Source organism: Hyposmocoma kahamanoa, unplaced genomic scaffold, assembly GCF_003589595.1.
Source record: "Hyposmocoma kahamanoa isolate Upper Pololo Valley unplaced genomic scaffold, ASM358959v1 100021, whole genome shotgun sequence".
NCBI lineage: Eukaryota > Metazoa > Arthropoda > Insecta > Lepidoptera > Cosmopterigidae > Hyposmocoma > Hyposmocoma kahamanoa.
In genome coordinates, this window is record NW_020653200.1 from 4372756 (window position 1) to 4384201 (window position 11446).

Genomic DNA, 11446 nt, shown 5'->3' on the forward strand with positions numbered 1-11446 from the left:
GTACTATTCTCATGATTATATATTTAGATAAGAAATTTAGTTTTTTCTTTGGAATTTAACTTTAAAAGTTATATTATATAGTTATATACTTATAAGAAACAGTTCTGTAACTTTTGTCTTTCTGTGTAAACTCACACTGAGATAATGTTAAAGTGGAATGAAAATACCTTATTGCGACCGTTAACCAACTCACAACACATCATCATGAGGCCAATATACTTATGTTGGCCTCGCTGAAGGTGTACACGAAGTTATTTTTATAATGTTCGATTTTCAATTTTCTGCTTCATCACTATGGATTTCATGAAACAATGAAAATAGATTGGAAGTATCCAAAGTATCTAAATTTAGTTATTCAAAGATAAAGAAGTTTCCGCTCTAGTTATATGTGTGATTCATACAAATAGAGAAAGGAAAATACGGTATTCCGAGATTAAACGTAGATAATTTTAAATACTTTTTAATAATCGTAGCAATGGTAGTGCATAAATTATACAAGAAATCTACCATGCAAAAATAATAAAACATTGTGAAAAGTTCACGATTTCAAATATAAGGTAGGTGGCTAGTCGATTGCTCAGACCCTGATAAAACCGATTCTTTCTAATCGCAGTACGACTGCCACAATGGCGCAGCGGTTAACACTGTGACGCTAGATGAAGAGGTCGTGGTTGCTATTCCCAATAGGACTAATCTGGATAATTAACTATTTTTAAATTAGTTCTTATGTCTAGGGTCTCGAATGTTCTCGATTGTGCCCCGGAGTTAATTTCTTTAGTATTATACTTATGGTACAGGCTTTCCCTAGTTTGAGACCAGGTCCTACATACTCTACTATTATTAGTGTGTAGAGTAGTGGGAAGATAACTTCCCACATAGGTACTGCGTGTAGGTAATGTCTTGAGGTAACTAAATTAACCATGTGAATTAAAATAAAGAAAAAGCACCTCTCAACCGTTGTACAAACTTAAAGGTGAATTTTCGTGTTTTTTAATTTAAATTTGTTGAAATGTTTTCACATTGTTCATAATTACGGAAGAAAAAAACAATGGAAGTGCGTTAAACCTTGATTATTATCAGAACCGCTGTCACCAAAACGCATACAAACAAATGATAAACACTATGAAAATTTGATAATAGCCCCCTTTACACAGTCACTGCATCGCGCGTAATCCTGAGCGTATAGGATTGCGCGTGGGAAAGCCTGCAAGCGCAATCGCGTTTAAAAATTTTTTAAGCTAACGTTCTTTCGCGCGCGATTGCTCGTGTTTGTTTGTTACAACGGAAAGAGCGTCCGTGTAAAGCCTAATAGTGCAGGATAGATCATGTGACACTGGCGCGCGTTGGAAAGCGCGAATGCGCGCGACTGTTGAGCGCAATCGCGTCTATCCCTTTTCCTTCCAACGTCTTTACAGCAATCGCGCTGTATCATATCGTATCTGCGTAAAGTCCGCTATTGATTGGTCGTCGTTTCTAATTTAAAAAGATTTAACACATTCTGGACTGTTGACATAATTTAAACTACTACCTTTAATGTAAGTTACGACGTTTTGATTTTGTATTTAAATTTTATTCAACGTGCTCTTCATCTTGCGGCCAGTAGTTGGACTACGACGAAAGACTAACATCTGAACGAATAGAAAGAAGTATCTTTTCGACAATACATGTCTTCTTTAACGCACACATCACATTGTAAACTTTATTACGATAAGTAAGTTTAAAATTAACATAACATTCATGAAGCATTTTTTCGCTTAGCTTTTGTTCGGTACTAGTGTGGAAAATTAGCGGTGTTTACTTAGTTCTCTAAAAGATTAAAACTCGGTCATATTGTACTGGGATAATGTTTACTTTCGTATGTTTCAGTAAAAAAAAAAATCCATAAGCAGAAAATTTATTAAAATAAATATGGCATTTTTCTACGAAATTAGAGAATTTCCGCGAAAGAATTGACACAAACATAACGTAGAATGAACTGAAGCAGGTGGAACTACGGCTGCAGTTGCTACGCGAACTAACTATTTGTACCATATTTATTGTACTTTGGTCATAATGTTTGTCTTTGTATTTAACACTAACGAAATCCAGTTTCTGTCCTCTCGTATTGCCATATTTTATTAGGTGTATAGATACCAGTTAGAATTCGTTTGCAAACGTGACTCTTTGTTATTGACTTGTAGGTTACTTACTAAATTATAGCATATTAAATGAGGATGTCATGTTCTTTAAGGACGTAGGAACATATACATATACATATCTACCTGTCTTTACAGAGTACTACTTCCAGAGTACTAAAAAACCGACCTCAAAATTTCGTGAAATTACATCTATTTGCCAAGTTTTATTGAAATTGGTTATCGAACGGTGCGAAACCGGATTCATCCCCTAGTTTGCCACCCTTAGAGGTGGAATCTTTTCTCCAAATTTAAGTCGGACCTCGACGACTCTTTCCAACAAAAAAAAAATCAACAAAATCGGTTCACAAATGCCTTCAGTTATCGCGTAACATACATACAAAAAAAGTCGAATTGAGAACCACTACCTTTTTTTAAAGTCGGTTAAAAATTTAGAAAAACGTGCATAAAAATGATGAAAAGGTGCACCTTTTTTCTCCTAAAAGCTTTCGTGGTGCGCTTTGATAAAAGTAATCACCGTCTTCAAATGTTCTTATAGGAATGTTTGAAAAATGAGGTGGTGTAATTGTATTTTATCCTTCGAAAAACCGGTTAGTTTGTTTTGAAGGAATTAATCATCTCCTGTTGAAATCTGTTATAAAAAATAAACTAAACTTGGTAGTTAGTCTACGAATCAATATTATGATAATCGAAATCCTAACATTCCTAGCGCGTTTAGTAAATACACAGAACTAGTTATGGGCCTATCTATAAATGTGGTAATTATGTACCTACATCGCCTACTAATAGTATAATATGGCAGGTGTACGTACACTCATACTCATATTACAATTGGCTTTAGCTAGACATCCTCCGGTCCCTCCAGTCGCGTAGGAATTTGAGAATTGGAGAGACGCCGTCCATTCGGCATAACGAGATGTGAGCATGCCTACAGCTCCGGTACCTATCTGGAAAATAGGGTGGGTACTGTACGTGCACCCGTGTCGGCTCACCTAAGGCACTATAGTCCATTTGTTTATGTACTTAACTAAATGTAAACAGTCTTGATACATCTTTTTATTGAAACATATACTTTACAAATCAATAGAATTAAAAATAGGCACGCAATTTCATATGAATCTAAGTATTTGTATTTTGTATTTGAAGGTAAGTAAAAATAATTTTATAAATGTATATTTCATTAAATAGACTTCTCAAGATTGTTTACACTTATTTAAGTACCTAAAGAAATGGACTATAGCCTTACAGAGAACCGGATGAAGTCCGTCCAAATGGGCTGATCTGGGGTTAGGACCTTACTTACATGGTTCCGTGCGGGTTATAGTGCCCTTCCAGCACTACCAAGAGATTGATAGGGAGGGGCACTATGAACAAAACTTATGTAGAAAGATATGGGGCAGGCCTTATGACTACACAAAAAAAAATTTTATACTCCACAGTGTTTGATGACCCGCTTACAGAAGGAAGAAGAACTTAAAGTGGAGCTGGGCAAGACATTTTGCGAAACGTGGTGAAGACAGACGGGGTAATACGATAACCAAATGGTGGACAAGTAATGGTTATAGAAACTTTTTGTAGCAACATGGGTGGACAACAAATAGCACAGGCTTGTGGTGAACGGCACAAAGCAAGGGCGGCCTATACCAAGCAGTGGGCGAAGTCGGGCTGTGATGATGATGATCCTATTTCAATCGATGCGAGAGTGTTTTGACCTTGCATTTACTTCTTTTTTATTTTTTTTCTGTTCATACACTCGTATTTGTCAATCTGATTGTACATGTTGATCAATTTTGAGATATTAATCATTTAGGCGCGTATACTCGTTATCGTGATAGGAGTTAAAAGTGACCCTTAAGTGGTATCAGGCTCTTCATTGCGGATTTTTGTAGCAATTACTTATTCCTATCATTTTCGTGGTTCTTAGTAGTGATAATACTCATAAAGAGTGTAGATATAGTGATATCATTCACAACGGTAATGCTATCTGTCTACAAATCAAGAACAAGCAAATATACCGACAAGAGATTATAGCTTTACAATATGTAAAAAATATAGTATGTAAAATACAGTGTGTATAATTTATTGATTGCATAGAATACTTAAACATTCTGCACAATACCTGGCTTTTTAGGCGATGTAGCTACATACGAGTATATAATAGCTAACATTTTTTTTAAACACATTACTTATCCATCATACACCTAAGTATTATAGGTACACATTATCTAGGCATTACAACAATGATGACGCTCACACTCAATATAGCCTCGCACTAGGGAAATCCTGTGTCGCTGGTGCCAAGGACCCACTCATAAACAACCACAAATTACACCCAAACTCACGAGAGAAATAAATGTAGGCCATACAAATATTTCTCCCGGCCCGGGAATCAAACCTAGAACCGTAACCGTTCGGCCACGGCGGCAGTTAAGTAAAGTTAAGTTAGTTAATTGTATAGAATACCTAGGTATTGTATAGAATGCCAGCCGTAGATTAGGCAAAGAATTAACTGAAATACGTAAAAATCAAATGAGACATTTCTGCGCTTCCGAGCTGGGAGTCTACTCTTGTCCTCCGTTCAACATACGGCCGAAACAATTACTGTCAAATAAATAACACTGGACCTAATTAAAAGATGCGAACGAAGCTTCATACTGGACTGTGGGCTTAAAAACGATCATTTATAATTATCGACTAATTAGCTAATCTGCCTGCTTAGTGCTAGGAAGCTGTCCACTCAATAAAAATTAACTACTGATATTAAACTAAATTACAAATGATAAATTTGTAATTTAGTTTAATATCAGTAGTAGATGGAAATCTCGGAAATCTACAGTACATTAGCTAAAACTTCCAAGATAATGATCGAAATTTCTAAAAGCGAACATGGAAACTCACTACAAACTAATAGAACACATAACTTCGTAATTTTCCACGGCAAAAGTTCTTTAAAATAATAAACTCACCGGCGGAAGTACCAACAGTTTATTGTTTTAACAGACTAGAGACTAACTAATTTACGTGTTGCGTTTCTCTATACAATTTCCACTAACAATTGAGTTAATCGAGAATTTCCTGGCAACTGTTCATGCAAATTAATTTGTTTGTTGGTATTGTGTCACATCATCATTATAATGTTTTGTGAAAACACTAGTAGGTATAACACGAACGCACTTTGTTATAATAACTATTAAAAGTACTTCAGACGGCCTAACTCAATGTTATTGTCACGAACCGCTTCCACTTTCTATCTTTACTATCGAAAGCTTCCACTCTTCTATTCTATTTCCACTAGTCGAGAAAGACCAAACAATTTATTTTGTATCGGCCTACCAAAATATGACCCGACTAATTTACTTTTCGGAACTCTTTGATATTTATAAGAATGTGGGCAAGAAACAGATTGAGCGATATTATAATTCTAAAATAATGTTAAGGTATAATGGCTCAAATTAAGACTACAATGTATCTTATTGTGGGAAGGTCCGACCTTCGCTTTTATCTGTTTTTGTGTGAAGTTCAAAAAAAGAAACTGATTATTGTCTTTTTTTGTTACTAAGAATTAAGAAAAGAAAAGATAAGAAATATAACATAATAAATACTACTAAGTGCAGTCAGGTCATCGGTTACGCAAAAAATCGTATTAAATATAATTTTTATTCGATATGTCAATGAAACATTTATAATTACTGGAATTTAATGATATCATACGAACTCCCAAATGACCGATAGTGTGGTAGCATGGTCCAGCTGTCTAGAGTATCTAATTACGTATAATTTACAATCCATATCGTCTACGTATACATTAACTCATAAACAAACGAAGTTATACTTTACTGACCCATAAGTAAATATCTATCTATTTTTATGATATCTGTCATGTGACGGGACGAACAAGTCGTGCGCCTCATGATATTTAGGTAGGTATATTTATTAATTTTTTTTGACGACTGTCACATTATGTGACTGGTCGAACAATTTGTGCGTCTGATGGTAATCGTCACGCCTGCTGCTAGCAGTGCCACTCAGAGCTTTAAACGTCTGAAGGTCGTATTCTAGAACTCTACTCAATGCTCAAGTCAGGATTCGAGTATGGTTTAAAGCACTCGAAGTCATACTCAAGTCCCTGCCATTAGGGTCGTATTTCCAGTGCAATCCTGACTTGAGCATTGAGTAGAGTTCTAGAATACGACCCTGACGGTAATTGCCACTGTGCCCGTCACCTTGAGTTGAGATATAAAGTCGCATGTGCATGTAGTTTCGCCAGCACTTACCCATCAAAACCAGAACGCAGTAATATTAATTTTACTGCTTGGCGACAGAAATAGGTATGGTGGTAGTACTTAAATTTATAATATAAATGAATAAATATAAATATTATAATAAAAAGACTTTAAAGCATGAATCTACAGCGAATGCGAAATGTCTGAAACGTTCGAAAAAATGCCAACATATTCCATGATAGTTACACATACCACCTTTACACAATCAACTGTATGAAAATTGCCTGTTTATTGCTAAAGTTTCTAAGTTCTTAAGTTTCTAAAGGTACAGAAATAATTATTATAATATGTTTGGTACGTTCGGGTGCAATCAATACCCTGGCGCTCTCAAGTAGGCACGCGATAAAAATAGAATTCTTACAGTTATATATTTCCCAGTGATCGAAAATTCGGGTGCAAATGTTGCAATTATAAATGATGTTGGGAAGCAATAGGTAGCCTGTTTACTTTGCTTGTGTCGCGAGTGCCCCAGCCTCTTTGGAAATGTCAAGAGAGACGGCCTTCCCGGCTAAAGTCCCTGTCAGGCCATTCTGTTCCGTAGGTAAAGCACAAACCAGACTCTACACCATAGGTAAAGTCTGCACTGTACATATCGGGAATAAAGAACAAGATGGGTGATAAACTAAGATTTAAAAATGTTTCAGTTCGTAATTATATATTTTTTATTACTATGTTTACATAAAAAAACTATTTTTGGGGAAGAATAAAACTATGAGTAGACGGAGTGATAGAGTATAAAAATGTAACCCAATCACATCAATCCAATCAAACTATGTATCGTTATTTCGTAGGTGATCAAATTACACACCTCTAGTCCTTAGCGGCATCAAGTTCACCTGAGAAAAATGATTTTTTGTATTACAAACATTCAATAGCTGGAAATACCTACACCATGCGTTCGTATCATCTATGTAATCATTGATTTTATAATAAAAGCTTTTCTACTTAGTACTTTTCTAACATGAGCTGCAAAACATTTTTTCTGATAAATTTTGCTTTATTTCTGAAATTTTATTATAAAAATGTATAAAGTGCCCTATAAATGACGTGTTTGGAGCGCTGGTGACATCGTCAGCCAGGTGATATTCGCGATGGCTCCATCGCAAGAATGGACCACGTCGCCTTTTCTACTCGGTGAAGATCGCCATATTTCATTGTATGTATATCACTCATTGTCGCCTCTCTGTGCGAACTGGCACAAGTGGATACGTGCAGTTGGAAACCACGTACCCAAACTGCCGCATTTCCTCAAAATTCTATGCGATATTGTAGTAGATACGAATCTAGGTAGGTAACTGTGAATTCGTACCTATCTAATATTCGTTTTATTGAAACAATTTTGATATAATTCCTTATATCAAACAATTACTAAACGAAATAGATAAACACAAACTGTACTTATACCTATGCTGTATATACCGAAATAGCCTGATGACACTGTAAAAACCGCTATTTACCGGTTGGTACTTATCTATTCGTATTTATGATTGTTATAAAAGATATAACGCTATTCTATTGTACCCAGGTCTCGGAAACTGGTAAAATTTCTGAACCGATTTGACTTATAATAATGACAAGGTTCCTGTTAACGATACTTAAATTTGTTTTTTGATTATCGGCTTTTTATAAATTTCACACGCTGCGAACGACATAAACCGGTTAATTCGAGTTTCTCATATCACTTGTATTCGATATTTTTTGGTCATGGTTGGTGATAACTTATGTTATGACTGTGACAAATGGATTGGGACGTGGTCTCGTGGTTACACCTGTTTTTAGTTGGTATAAGCACCAGCGTAAAACAAAGCAAAATATTCGTTATAGCATATGAAACTATACACAAAAGCTATGTGTAGTTATCCTTCGATAAACAAAGAAAAAGACAATTGACGTTCATTATGTTTTATATAAAAGGTTCTCTCTTGAGATTAATTAGGAATAATGAGGTAATATGACCCCTCTTATCTCTTGTACAGGATGGAATGGAGACCTTTTATCGCCACGAGAGTGACTGACGCAGCCGATATTACAGAATTGTTTTTGGACTGCAAAATGAACTTGGTAGTAATTAATATGGATTTAAGGTTCGCAAAAAATGTGAAAAGGTCTTACATATGTAATATTAAGTTTATTGAATATCACGATGTTTTACTACCCTGATTTTCTATTTTTTTCTGAAATTACTCCACTAGTACAAACTAATATTATAAATGTATGCGAAAGTAACTCTGTTCCGTTTTCACACCCAAACCGTCGTCGAACCAAATTTGATGAATTTTGGTATTGAAATAGTTCGGACCTAGGAGAAGGACATAGACTACTTTTTGGCACAAAAATAAATGTTAAATGGTTCACCCCTTAAAAGGTATGAAATTTTATTATAAAGAACCAATAATTTGTCAAGGTTGCTCGAAGTACCTACTTATTCAACGATCGATTCGATCGATTTGTTTATCGATCCGGTTGGATTCGAAGATGCGCCTTCAGCATACCGTGCCTGACGCTCTGCAACTGAGCTACGGAATGAACCAGCAGATCTTTTTTTTTTGTTCTTTAACGATTTTTATTACTGTTTTTCTTCAATCAGCCTACCTTTACAGCTACCGGCAGCTGACTAGAGATGTTATTTTCAAAATTAAAATCTAAATTATCTTTATTTCGTACGTAAGCAAATCAAGCAAAAGTTAAGTGGCAGTAGAGCTCCTTGTAAAAGAGTCCAGGAAAGTATTGCAATCTTATCTATTTCTGCCGCCAAACAGTAATGTCAGAATTACTGTGTTCCGGTTTTAAAGGGTAAGGGTGTTGGTGAAATTACAGTCTCATGGGACTTATCAACTTATGTTTCAGGGCGACGGGCGCAGTGGTAGTGCGCCTCAGATCTTTGCAATTTAAAGAGCTGAGTGGCACTGCAACTGTTTTGGAAAGGCGTGTCGCTTACCATCAGGCGCACGACTTGTTCGTCCCGTCACTAGATATTATAAAAAAAAGAAAAAGCAACACTTGTAGTCATCACATTTAAACAATTTTTAAAACAAAACTGTCGTATCGTTTATGTAATCCCTAACAGAGTAAGAAAATCCTCTCTTTAGTAAGATTGCCTTTACATGATTTTTAAACTTATCAAAGGATAGGTCCATAACGGCTTTTGGAATCTTATTACAATACTGTCCCACAAAAGAAACGAGAACCCTAAGTCTTCGATAACACCAGCTTTTAGCCTAATATTAAAATTATATGTCACTCCGTTTATTATACATTTCATGATTCAGACGCACATAAAGTATACTCTTATAAATAAACTGTGATGGTTTTAATAATATTGTGTTATTAAGTTTTTTGAATATCACGGTGTTTTACTACCATAATACTCAATAATTTTTTGTTCAATTACTCTACTTATTAACACAAATAACTAAAAATAATAATAATATTTTCTGGCTAGAGGATAATCATGATAAAGTCAATGGGGATTTTTTGGTAACTTTAAATAAACACAAAAGTTTCTAAGAATTTAAATAGAAATACGAACTTTGAAATGATTACAATCAATAATCTTAATCTTATTCATTAAAAATTAGTATTAAAACGATAATTTTTAGATTAAAGCTTAATAAAGGAAGTTTCTCTCCTTCAACTCAGAGGTTTCTTATGATTTTATAACCATATAATATCAATATACAGAACAAAAAACTGACTTTATCACACAAACATACAAAAGTCTTTCATCCCCTAGTTTGCCACCCTTAGAGGTGGAACATTTTCTTCAAATATAGATGGGACCACTTCTGAGGTAACCCACTTTCCAACAAAAAACAATCATGAAAATCGGTTCACAAAAACTTATCGCGTAACATACATACAAAAAAAAGAACAGTCGAATTGAAAACCTCCTTTTTTAAATCGGTTAAAAGAGATAAACAAACATCGTGAGAGTTAGAGATATTCGTAAGGAAAACCTACGTTGCCTAATCTAGTCTCCTCAAATTTGCTTTTTGAAGATAATTAGGTGAAGGTGACAGTGCGTTATTAATTTTCAAAAGATGTGACATAATTGATAAGACAACACCGCTTGGTAACAAAGCATTCAACACACAAAGGAAGTACTGCCACCTTACCTATTTCTGCCGCCAAGCAGTAATATCAGCATTACTGTGTTCCGATTTTGAAGGGCAACGGTGCTGGTGAAATTACAGGCACATGGGACTTGTCAAGTTATGTCTCTGCGTTTTAAAGCTCTAAATGACACCGCAATTGCTATAGCGTGTCGCTTAACACCACTTGTTCATCCTGGCACTTGGTATAATAATAATAAAAAATATTTTGCACATTTACTATCTGTGCCTATCTAAAATTTGATTCGATAACACGATGCTTCCTACTGTGGGCACGTGCGTTCATGAACAATTACTTATTAGTAAATCTTACATGGTTACCAATATTAAGATAAAAGGTTGATATGCATCTTAGATGTAAAAGTCTTACCTTAACTTCGACCACTCACTTAAAACACTTGGAGATAATACTACGACTGAATGTTTGAGTTTTAGTTTTCCAAAATAATTTATATGTAATTTTTCGACATAATATCCGTCAATTTTTTATTTACGACTGACACTGAAATGATAAATTTACTTTCGAAATCACTCATTTCAAATACTTGATGAGTTTATTATCAATGCACGGAAACAAGCGCTTGTTATCAAAATCTTTATAATTTTCGACAACAACAGAGTCTCGATAATTTTATGACGCAAATGTATCACGCAGCCGCAGCGTTCTAGATAGGATAGGAATTTTCCAACTTTAAACCATCTTTAAACTGTGCACAAATTCAAGATATTTTACCTATGAGACCTACATTGTTCCGATCATGTGAAGTTACATATATCAACTTTTGATATAGCAACTTCAGTCTACTTATGTATGTTAGCATTAATTAAGATTTGACATAAGCAAAGAGTTAACTCACTGCAAAATCATAGTGTCATAGACCAACTCCGTCGCCTGGATACGGTTGTTGACATGTTT